This window comes from Eschrichtius robustus, chromosome 9 (assembly GCF_028021215.1).
Source record: "Eschrichtius robustus isolate mEscRob2 chromosome 9, mEscRob2.pri, whole genome shotgun sequence".
Classification (NCBI taxonomy): Eukaryota; Metazoa; Chordata; class Mammalia; order Artiodactyla; family Eschrichtiidae; genus Eschrichtius; species Eschrichtius robustus.
Window position 1 is genome coordinate 12,590,933 of NC_090832.1, and position 12,394 is coordinate 12,603,326.

Sequence of the window (12,394 nt, forward strand, 5' to 3'; positions counted from 1 at the left end):
CTGACATTTTGAGTGGGTAATTCTATGTTGTCAGGGGCTGTCCTGGGCATTGTCAAATGTTTAGCAGCTTCCCTGGCCCAACCTGCTAGATGCCAGTAGCACCCCCTTAGCCACGACGATCACAAATATCTCCAGACTTTGCGAAATGTCCTCTGGGGTTAAAAATCATCTCCTGTTGAGAACTGCTGGTCTAGTCTTTGTAAGTTTATGACAGTATAGTCTAACTTGATTTTTCAGCAAAATGGGTACAAGAATATTGAACTTAATTTCTGCCTTTAATTTTTTCATTTTGTGAAAATATTTTATTATTGTAGCTTTTTGTTTTCATTCTTTTATTTTTTTGTTTCCCTTACCAGAATATTAAATTATTATATTGCACATATTTTGTGAAATTGTTATTATGATTACAATTATTATTAATCATTATCTGTTTTCCCCAGTAGCTTCTAAGCACCGCATGGAAACAAACTTTTTCTAGACCAGTGTATGTCCTTGTCTATATTAATGGCTATCAGTTGGTAGGTGCTTAATAAATATTTGTGAAGTGAGTGAATGAATGAATTCCTATGCTTGAATGGGGAGGCAGGATGTTCACGCAGGACTAGAAAAAGAGTCAGAAGGTCTTAGTTCACTGTGGGATCTTTGGCAAATCTTTTCATTTCACTGGCTTTCCATTTCCTCATAGGTAAAATGATGACCCTTGAAAGATCTTGTGTTAGTTTCCTAGGGCTCCTGTAACAAAGTACCAAGTACTGGGTGGCTTAAAACAGAAATTTATCTTTGCTCTTAGGCTGGAAGTCTGAAATCAAAGTGTCCGCAGGGCCATGATCTCTCTCTGAAACCTGTAGGGGAGAATCCTTCCTTGCCTCTTCTCGCTTATGATGTTTGTCAGTAATCCTTGGAGTTCCTTAGCTTCTAGATGCATTGCTCCAGTCTCTACCTCCATTGTTACACAATGTTCTTCCCGGCATATGTCTCTGTCTCTGTGGCTCTTCTTACCTTATAAGGATTACCTTGTAAGGACACTACTTGTATTGAATTAGAACCCACCCTAATGACCTCATCTTAACTTCATTACATCTGCAAAGACCCTATTCCCAAATAAGGTCACATTCACAGGAAGCAGGGGTTAAGACTTCAACATATTTTTTTTGGAGGGGTGGGCACATTTCAACCCGTAACAGATCCTATTTTGTCTGGATGCTGCTATTATGGTCTTTGCCTTTGTCCATTGCTCTTAAATTATAGATCATAATTAATATTGAGAAGAGAATTAGAATCTGAATCCAGTTTCCTGGTTAGGTCCCTTGGAAAGAAATGGCTGAAATCTAACAGTGCTAGAGGAATCTCTCAGGGTTGGCTTTGTTTCACCGTCACCTACACTCTAATGTTGCTATCATGCGGACACCCACGCTTCATCTCCACCCCCTACACATAACCACACCGTAGAACTTGGGAGGGCACACTGGCAGCCTGTCCACACTTGGGAAGAGGGACTTGAGGAAGAGATTTGCACGGGCACTGACAGCAGACTTGGGTATATTGGGGCAGTATTATTTTCCTAAACTAAGGGCTGTTATAACAAAGTACCACAAATGGGTGGTTTCAACAACAGAAATTTATTGCCTCACAGTTCTGGTGGCCGAAGTCTGAATCAAGATGTTGGCAAAATTGGTTCCTTCTGAGGGTTGGGAGGCCTCTCCTCTTGGCTTGTAGATGGCCGTCTCCTCCCTGGGTGTCTTCCCATCATCTTCCGTCTACCCGTGTTTGCCCCTGTGCTCAAATTTCCTTTTTTTTTTTTTAAATAAGGGCACCAGTCATACTAGAGTAGGGTCCACTCTAATGACATCATTTTGGTACTTCCCTGGCGGTCCAGTGGTTAAGACTCTATGCTTCCATTGCAGGGGGCATGGGTTTGACCCCTGGTTGGGGAACTAAGATCCTGCATGCCACACGGCACAGCCAAACAAACAAACCAACCAACAAAACAAACATACAAATATCTAATGACATCATTTTAACTTATCTTTATAAAGACCCAATCTCCAAATGAGATCACATTCTGAGGTACTGGTGGTTAGGACTCCAACATATTTTTTATTTGGAGGATACAATTTACCCTTACCAGGCAGGAATTCTGGGATCCCATGGAGTGTGGTCCAGAAGGGGTTCCATGGATTCCGTGTGGCCATGTCCTCTTAGCTCCATGTCCTCTATACAGAGGAAGACCACAGGGACTCAGTCAGTAGTGTGCCTGTGAGCAATGTACTCTATAATGTAGCATATATAATTATAAACTGTACCAAATTCTGCCCTACCCTTTCCCCCAGGCTTTGCCATTTCAGAGCAAGCTGGGTCTATGACCTACTGCCAGCATCTACATCCCTCGGCTAAAGGAGCGTGCTCTGTGCCAGGGAATTAACATTCCCCTGGGAGCAGCCCTCAACCCATGACTGAGGACGGCTGGGACACAGATGCCTCAGTTCCCTAGCTCCTTGGGAAGGATAATTCTGTGGAAAGGGTAAGTATGTGGGTCAATATCAAAGACTTTCCCCACTTTGTTTTAAAATTTCGTTGCGAGATATGTGTCTAATGTGAAAAAAATTAACACTGAATTGCCGTATATAGACATATTTTTTTCCTTCTGTATTTTATTTATTGTCTGTTTCCTCCACATTAAATAGAAAGCCCCAAGAATACAGGGATTTTTGTCTGTTTAGTTGACTGCTGGATGCCCAAGCCGACACAGGGCCTGGCACGTGAGCAGGTAAGCAGTGCCTCCTGGGGATGTGGACGATGAGAGGGTGAGAATGACAGCACTCATGGGGTGGGGGAGGAAAGCAAGGAGGCCAAGTTCAGATTACTTTTTAAAAGAACATTTTTATCGGAGTATAGTTGGTTTACAATGTTGTGTTAGTTTCTGCTGTGTAGCAAAGTGAATCGGTTATATATATACATATATCCACTCTTTTTTAGATTCTTTTCCCATATAGGTCATTACAGAGTATTGAGTACAGTTCCCTGTGCTATACATTAGGTCCTTATTAGTTATCTATTTTATATATAGTAGAGTGTATATGTCAGATTACTTATGGTGTTGTGTTTAATCGTCTTATTTTGTTTTTACCATGATTTTCCTTCCCTCTAATATTATGATTATTTGAGAGCTGTTTCTACTTGGCTCATGATGTTTATTGGTATTTACATTTCCAAAATATCTGACCAAGGAAGAGATGTGGTCTTGCCTGACTGGACCCATCCTAGGAACCATTCCGGTTACATACACACCCCTCAACCTACCCCCTGCTCTCTCTCCTTCCACACAAAAAATCATACAACAATTTAAATTCTTTCCCCTGCCACCAATAATTCATAAAGAATCAATTGTCATTTTTCTATTAAAGGAGGATCCCATTATTTAGTCAGTTTTTATGTAACTAATTGACTTGTGCACTATTATTTTTCTCTGTTCATTCTCTTTTTCTTTTTTTATTTCCTAAGATTGTTTTCTTCAAGACGTGTAAGCCAATTTGGTTTTAGCTCAGACAACCCATACAAGACCCGGCATTAAAGTTTTCTCCTTCTGAAATGTTGATCTATTTCTGATTTCACTGAACTTCCACAGTTTCCATTTCTGTGACACAATTCAGCTAGGAAATTGAATTAATTAATATACAACTTCCCCAGTTGCCTAACATAAGACTAGTGTGATGATCTTGTTTATTACAGTAACATTTTGGGGGTGGGTTATATTTCCTTTTAGAAAAGATTATCTAATTAAAAAAAATCTTGTTTCATTTACATCACCTAGAACAGTAGGGGCTGGTGGTAGATATCAACTCCTTGTTGAATTGATAACAAGATCAGCGCAGACTTTTTAAAGCTGTCTTAGACCTGAATGGTAAAATATAGCATAGTCATTTACTCAGCATTTCTTTTATATCCAGTGGGTACAAAGAAAATAAAATGACACAATGACTGCCATGGAAGAGTACAGAGGAATTGTACAACTTTAAAAAAGAGGTAATGTAATAGAGAAAGATTCAGCTGGACATGGGTAGAAAATAATTAGATTGACTTGATGGGTCTTTAGATGCAAATAGGAAAGCTACTGAAATGGAGAAAACCAATGGACATATCTGAGTCTGTAGTAAACACAGTAAAGCAACAGCTTTGTAAGTGTTGAAAATGAACACTGTACTATTTATTTTGGCTCTGAGAAGACTTACCACATTGTACTCATGTTATGGTCCCTCAGCATTTTCAAGTTATGGATAGAGTTAATCACACGATTTAGAGAAGTTTAGTCCATTCTTCCACACTGGATTCTGGGGTGGGGTGTGTGTGTGTTTGTGTGTGTTATTATCTTGATTTTTGTTTGTTGTTTTTTAATTGGATTCTCTTCTCGTACTTATTTGTTTGTTAACACTACGTGGAGAGATTATAGAATTTATCTCCAGTTGAGCCTGTTCCTTTTGTCAACAAATTTCACAGATATTATATCTATCTAATGAAAATTATCTTAACATTAGAAAGGCTATTCCACCCTTACTATAAATATTATTACCACTTAGCCCCCTTACTGAACTTTATTTCGTTTACTACTGATGAAACAGTAGTTGAAAACGTTTTTTTTAACCTGCACTCTTCATCTGATAGAGATTATGACAAATTCATCAAATGAATCATACACTTAAGAAATATTTATTGAGCACCCACTCTGTGCCATGCACTGTTTTCCACTGTAAATGCACAGCACAAAACAGGAATTTTCTGCTTTCAGGCAGCTTACATTCTATTGAGATGGGTTTGACAATGGAAAAGTTAATAATGTTTGAGATAGTGACATATTGTATATTTATGTGAAAGAAATCTTAATGTAAAAATGGTTCAAATATTCTCTATTAGTTACCTAGTGCTGCAGAGCTTAACCCCAAATTTAGCTACTAAATAAATGCCTATTATCTCACCCACTTTCCATGAGTCAGGGATCCAGGATCGGCCTAGCTAATGGTTCAGCCCAGGGTCTCTCATGAGGTTGGAGTCAAGATGCTGGCCAAGGCTGGAGTTATCTGAGGGTGGACTGGGGTTGAAGGAGTCCTTCCAAGGAAGCTGACTCCCAGGGCTGGTATGTTGGTGCTGGTCTTTGGCAGGAGGCCTCAGTTCCTCCCCACGTGGACCTCTCTGCAGGGCTGCTTGGGATGCCCACAGCATAGAGGCTGGCTTCCCCCACCAGAGGGCGATCCAAGAGCAAGAGGCAGAAGCCACATGTCCTGTAAGCCTTGGTCTCAAAATCACTTATCTTCACCTCTGCCATATTCTGTTAGAAGAGAGTCACTCACTCAAGGAGAGGAGAATTTAGAGTCTACCTTTTGAAGGGGTGGTATCAAAGAATTTGCACATTCTAAAAAAACCACCATAATTACTTAGATACATTTAAGAGCAAATTAAGCAAATTAAATGGTATGTTGCAGAGATATTTCACAATGAATTATACCTTGTTTTATACTCATTGTTTGTTAGTATATAATGCCTTGTTATGCCTTATTTTGCAGCTGTTTTTTTTTAATTGCTTTTTAGTGTTACTTTTGGACCCAGAATCATTGAAAATGTAGGTTTCTTCTTACTCTTTTCTTCCTGCTTTGGTTGCTTTGCTACAATGCTGTCAACATTGTTTAGGGTTCCATAGATGAAAATATTTGAGATTTTTTTTTTCATTTCTGGGATTAGTTGATGAATTCAAGATTATTTATATTACTTTGTGTTTGTATTGAACATGATTTGTCTAAGTGACTGGGAGAATGGAATTTCATGGCCCAGGGGTAAAATAAAATCCCCTTTGGTTCTCAAATAAGTTACTTTTGGTGGGGCATCTAAAGTCTACAGACACGTAGCTCCTGTGTGGAATCCACTTAAGCCTGTCTGCACATAAATGCTGTACAATGGGATGACCATTTAAAATTGCGGTCAGCTCCACTTTAGCTTCGAAAGCTGGTGAGAGATTGTGTATGGCTGTTCAGAGGATAGAAATAACATATAGAGAAATGTGGGTGAAGGATAATTCTTTGGCTACTTGGCTATAATATTTGTATATTTGACTAGAATAGATGAGAGGCTCCCCTTTGTGGCCCATGTCTGATGACAGTTCCAGGGCTTATCTCTTAATGACTGAAATGATAAATTTGGAATTCATCAAACTTAACTTTTCTCCACGACTGGACTTCCCCTTTGGGCAGTCTTCCATGGGAAGCCTTTAGTGAGTCATTAAAAGTACGGCAGCTCTACTGGAGATTGACAATGATTTAACCTTTGGACCTTTAAAGATGAAGGACTCTTGTCAACTGTATAAGGCCTCCTTTTCTCAGAAGGGAAGAATGCTTTTAAGTTTCTTAGTGGATTAATTAGTAACTGAAAATAGCACCATTCTTTGAATTGTTCCCACTTTTACAACAAATAACAATGGAAACGAGTGCTGTCAGAAGGAGAAATAAGAAAAAAACATATAAAAGATGATCAAATTTCAGACCTTGTCATTTATGTGGAGATTTTATTCCCACTCCTAGATCCTGCCCTAAATAGAAGAAGCTGTTGACGGAGTCAGGTGTTAAAGAGGAAAGGGGGAGCAGGAGAGGTATTTTTCTCCCCCTGCATTGGTGGGAGTTTAGAGTCTTGGATATTTGAGACATTTCTAGTTGTACAGACAAGGATGGAAGCTTGTTGTCTCGGAAAGACATACTATTTTACACAGTGAGAGTGAAATGAAGACTAAAAAAGAAATCAAGTGCTGATTAAAGCCATGCTTGGATCTGGGAATTCTTTTGGGTCGGAGGAGGCAATCCTCAAAAGTATTTATGTTGATCTTTAAACAATGTTAGGCAGCGTTGCAATGGTTAAATTTATGATGACACAGAGCTGGGAGAGACTTTGTAGATGTTTTGGTTCTGACCCCAGAGAGATGAAATGATTTGGTGAATCATTACTTGGTGAAGGGATGTGGTCGGAGCTAGTTCTAGAAACTTCCAGTACATTTTTTTCTGGAAAAACCGAACCACTGATTTTGGATTTTTACATTTGGTAAAACAGTAATTTAATTAGAGGTTATTTTGTGGATATGTTTTCATCTGAGGGGTAGGAAAAAAAAAAAAAAAGACCAAGAGCCACAGAATTAAATAGAATAGGAATTGTAAAAAAAAAAAAAAAAAAAAAAAATACATTGAAATTATAATTCAAATAGTGTTTGCCTATGAGACCTCTTGGGCTGGGAAGAAGGCAGGGCGAAGGGGACAGGAAGTGAGACAGTGGTTTGGGTCCTAAATGAAATTGGGGCACCTCCCTTCACACCAGGTGACATTTCTTTCTTGGGGAGCCAGACCCTCAAGAGGAGTCAGAGTTGGCATCTGATGACTAGCAATAGTAATAAGCACTTCTCTGTGCATTTAATATTTTTGTTTATTTTGTTTTGATACTGACAGACGTGAGACCCTTGGTTTGACAACCAAAGTATGATTTGCTATCATTACATTATTGATAGCTTCTCACAAATGGCACAACTTCATTCTGACAAATTGCATATCTCCACTCTGTGTTAAAATCTATAAACCATATACACAATACTGAATCTCTGTTTTCTCCTCTTATCATTATTCCACATCCTACTTTCAAAGCCAACGTCAGCAAGTCAGTTTACACAACTATAGTGAGTCCTGCAGATTTACAGTAGACAGAAAGGAAGGGCTCAGGTCCCTCATGCAAAACAGCCTTCCTCCCGGGTCTGCCCTCAACCACTGATATTGCAGCATTAGACAAGAGAATTTTTTAAAAAATTAAATTTATTTATTTTATTTATTTATTTTTGGCTGCGTTGAGTCTTCACTGCTGCACGTGGGCTTCCTCTAGTTGGACAAGCGGGGGCTACTCTTCGTTGCGGTGCGCAGGCTTCTCATTGAAGTGGCTTCTCTTGTTGCGGAGCACAGGCTCTAGGCACACGGGCTTCAGTAGTTGTGGCTCGTGGGCTCTAGAGCGCAGGCTCAGTAGTTGTGGAGCACGGGCTTAGTTGCTCCGCGGCATGTGGAATCTTCCTGGACCAGGGATCGAACCCGTGTCCCCTGCATTGGCAGGCAGATTCTTAACCATTGTGCCACTTGGGAAGTCCCAGAAGAGGGAATTTTGAAGCTAGATGGATCCTCAGAGTTCCTTTAGACCTAAATCCTCAATATATAGGCCCAAAGAAGCTGGTTTTCTCAAGGTTACAGGGCTGGTTATAGACCGCTTCAGGATTGGGGTCATAAAGTCAGCTGGGATCTCAAAGAATTTTCCTTCAAGATGAATTCTCTGAGAAAAGGACCATCTTAGGCCAGAATCTTAGTAGAGATGAAGTTATCTAACCACAAGACATGGACACAAAGGGGGAGGAGGTGGCCCTGGGAGCAGAGGTGATACAGGAGGCGGTCTTGGCCTCCTTGACCATGTTGCCTGGGTCCTCACAGGTGAGGCCAGCATCGTATTTCTCCTCTTCTTATCTCCTGCTCCACCTGGCTGGTGACCGTGTGGCATGCACAGGGGACATTATTTGGAGCAGGACAGAGGTGAGGCTTGCTGGTTTGCTCCCCTGGTGTTATGCAGGTCCCCCCCTTTGTTTCATTCCTCCCAGCACCAAGGATTTCCTAGGACCCAGGTAGCACGAGCTCAACCACCGAAGAGCTTTCTGTTGACCCCTGAACTGAGGTTCCTCCAGCTCCTGCAATCCCCCACACCCTCACCCCACAGTTGTTTTACTGGGGCTAAGCCCAGGAGAAGGAAAACAACGTGGAAAAGGAACGAATACAACCCCATTCCTCTGTAACTCAAAGCAAAACTTATATGGAACACAAATGGAAAAAGAGATTTGATCTGGGAGTTTTTTTTTCCAGAGTGGAATGCATACCGTAAAATGATTACTGTAAAACAATTACTGTTGCTAGCATTTGTGAGTTAGTTGGTTGTGGGTTTTAACAACCATTTTGCTGACTTTTAGGCAGCAAGTGTGAGTTTTCCTGTTCAATTAGACCTTTGGGAGTGCTCTTAAAATCCTGTGGAATCATCTGACTTCCTCCGGGAAAACACTGATTGGTATTAACTTTCATCCTTTCCCTTTTGATGCCGAAGTAGACTGAAATACTTCCTGCTTTTCTAATATGTTCTCTTTCTTTCCACCATTCCCCCATCCCCAATGATTACAGTATTTCCAAATACAAGGGACTAGTTGTGGAAAATTAAGGAATAGGCTCCTGTTACAGGCTCACATGTCTAAGGATCCCAAATGGGAGGCGTAAACGTGCTTTTAGTGAAAATGTGGGCGTGTTGAATAGCAGGAGCTGCAGAATTTAAATACCCTTGATAGGTTACAACTAGAAGAAAGTTTCCTCTTCTGTGTGCAATTGTAACTATGTAATGAAAGAGCAAGCACCCTTTAGACTGAACTCAAAGTTCATTAAAGCTGCTTAATTACAGTCTGGAGCACTTGAATTTATATTTCTTTTTCTTTTTAAAATATTTACTTATTTATTTGGCTGTGCCAGGTCTTTAGTTGTGGCATGTGGGATCTTTGTTGCGACGTGCAGAATCTTTAGTTGTGGCATGCAAACTCTTAGTTGCAGCATATGGGATCTAGTTCCCTGATCAGGAATTGAACCTGGGCTCCCCTGAACTGGGAGCGTGGAGTCTTAGCCACTGGACCACTAGGGAAGTCAAATATTTCTATTTGATCTGAAGTGGCATTATAAAATGTCTCTGTTATGCCAAAGTCAAATTAGGAAAGTACAAAATAGTAAACAAATTATTTTTACATTCTTCTTGTTAACACTTTAGAGAATTTTGTAAAATTGTGGCTTAGTGTGTTTATGACCCTCAAATCTGTTTTTTATTTCTAATGTTAAAAGTGTACTTTGTTTACTATGGAGAACAATATGGAGGTTCCTTAAGAAACTAAAAATAGTGTCACCATATGATCCAGCAATCCCACTCCTGGGCATATACCCAGAAAAGACCAAAGCTCTAATTAGAAAAGATACATGCACCCCAAAATTCTAAGCAGCACTATTTACAATAGCCAAGACACAGAAACAACCTAAATGTCCATCGACAGATGAATGGATAAGGAAGATGTGGTACATATGTACAATGGAATATTGCACAGCCATAAAAAAGAATGAAATAATGCCATTTGTAGCAACATGGACGGACCTAGAGATTATCATACTAAGTGAAGTAAACCAGACACAGAAAGAAAAATACCATGTGATATCACTTATATGTGGAATCTAAAAAATGATACAAATGAACTTATTTACAAAACAGAAAGAGACTCAGACATAGAAAACAAACTTACGGTTACCAAAGGGGAAAGCAGGGTTGGGGGGAGGCATAAATTAGGAATTTGGGATTAATAGATACACACTACTATATATAAAATGGATACAAAATAAGGACCTACTGTATAGCACAGGGAACTATACTCAAAATCTTATAATAGCCTAGGATGGAAAAGAATCTGAAAAAGAAAATATATATATATATATATACATATATATATACACACACACATATATACGTATATATGTGTGTGTGTATAACTAAATCACTTTGCTGTACACCTGAAACATTGTAAATCAACTATACTTCAATTAAAAAAATGTAAAAAGTATTTTTACTTGGCCTAATTTATAGTTTTATTTTTAGGTTTAGCATGACAAACATTAATCTTTTTTCACCCTGAGCTTTTGTGTGTCATTATCAACATGGAACTTATGTTTGAAACAGAAGTCGTTGGGTCTGAAACTCTTGGCATTAGATTTACTGGTTCAGAGATGCTGAGCCCCACAATGTTAAACTGAAACTGTAAGAGCCACTGGTGCAAATGGAATTTGGTTCTTTCTGGACACTCTGCAACTTGATAGCTGGAAGGAAGGGTAGCATAAATCTGGGGGGGAATGTGTAGGATTGATTGTTTCTTTTTGGTCTATAGCATGCTCCCCCTGTTAGCTACTTTAACAGTTGCACATAAAGAAGCTCAACTTCTTTTCTGGGTATGGCCTCATATAACAACTCTTCAAAAATACAGCTATAAATCCTGGAAAAGAGGATTTAACGGTGTCAAATGCTTCTCTTTTGTGCTGGAAAAGTGTCATCAACTTCTTCAAGTCTGATTTAAAATAGGTGAAGTTTTTGAACATTTATCCAATCAACATTGATGTCTGAGTTACAAATAGGGCTCAGTTAAAGAAAGCCAAATATCAGCTTTCCTACTGTTAGGAGGACTTAATTAATGTAACCGATCAGAAGAATTTGAATAAGTAGGGCAGCCCCTGTGAGACTTAAAAAAACAAAAAAAAATGTTGGAGGACTTTCCTACCTGAATTATCTGATAGGGAACCCGGCATATTTAGGGAGATAACTACATGACTATGGGGTGAAGAATTCAGACCAAATGGAATTGAATGAAAGACAAGATCATCAAGAGCCTGGATAATTTACTTAACTGATGACTTTGCAGTGAGGTAATGTCACAGATAAGAATGCTTAATGCAAACCAAGTAGGATATTTCCCAGGCAGCATTTTGAAGAATTGTTTGGGATCTCTCAAGATAAAAGATGGCGTAAGAGACATACATGAGACAATATGTGCAGAGAATGTTAAGTAATTTTGAATGTTCTGAAAAGAGTCAAAAAGCAATGTGATGGGAAAAAAGTGATAATCAAGGGAAAGATCATAGATGGTGAGATACAGCAGATTATTTGGAGCAGCTCCCTTTTTTCATTTTTTCTTTCATTCTGGAAAATATTGTTTTGAATTGGGGAAGGAGCCTGGGTCTTTACAGGTTAATTTGTTTAAAAGCTTGCTTATTTTGCTCCTTTTGTGTTTATCAAACAAAGTATGGTAATAACTACTAATTCAAAATGCTCCATTCCTAGTTCTCAAAAAATTAATAAAATATGGACTGGCTCAAAATGTTGATATCACATCGATCCTTAGAACTCTCTGTCTGGGTCTAGCAGGGTACTTTCCTCTGATTAAAGACCAGAGAAGAAAATCCACCCTCTGAAAATCACATGATATCTTTGATCTACAAAGGCTACTTGGCATTTGTTTCTGAACCCTCCCTGTGCCTAGTTTAGTGCCTTACAAGTACAGAATAAATAAATGACCTAAATGTGCGACCCCCAAGTCAGAAAAATAAAGGTGCTGAAAAGAGAAATCTAGGGAACCTGGGCTCTAGTATCAGTTCTACAAATTCAATTCAATTAAAAAAAAAGGATTTATTCAGCTCTTTGTTCTGTGTCAGGGATTGCGGTAAACATCAAGCTGCCCATGAGGAATTCTGCTTCTCAAGAAGATGGCCTGGCTTCGTTTGGTAAT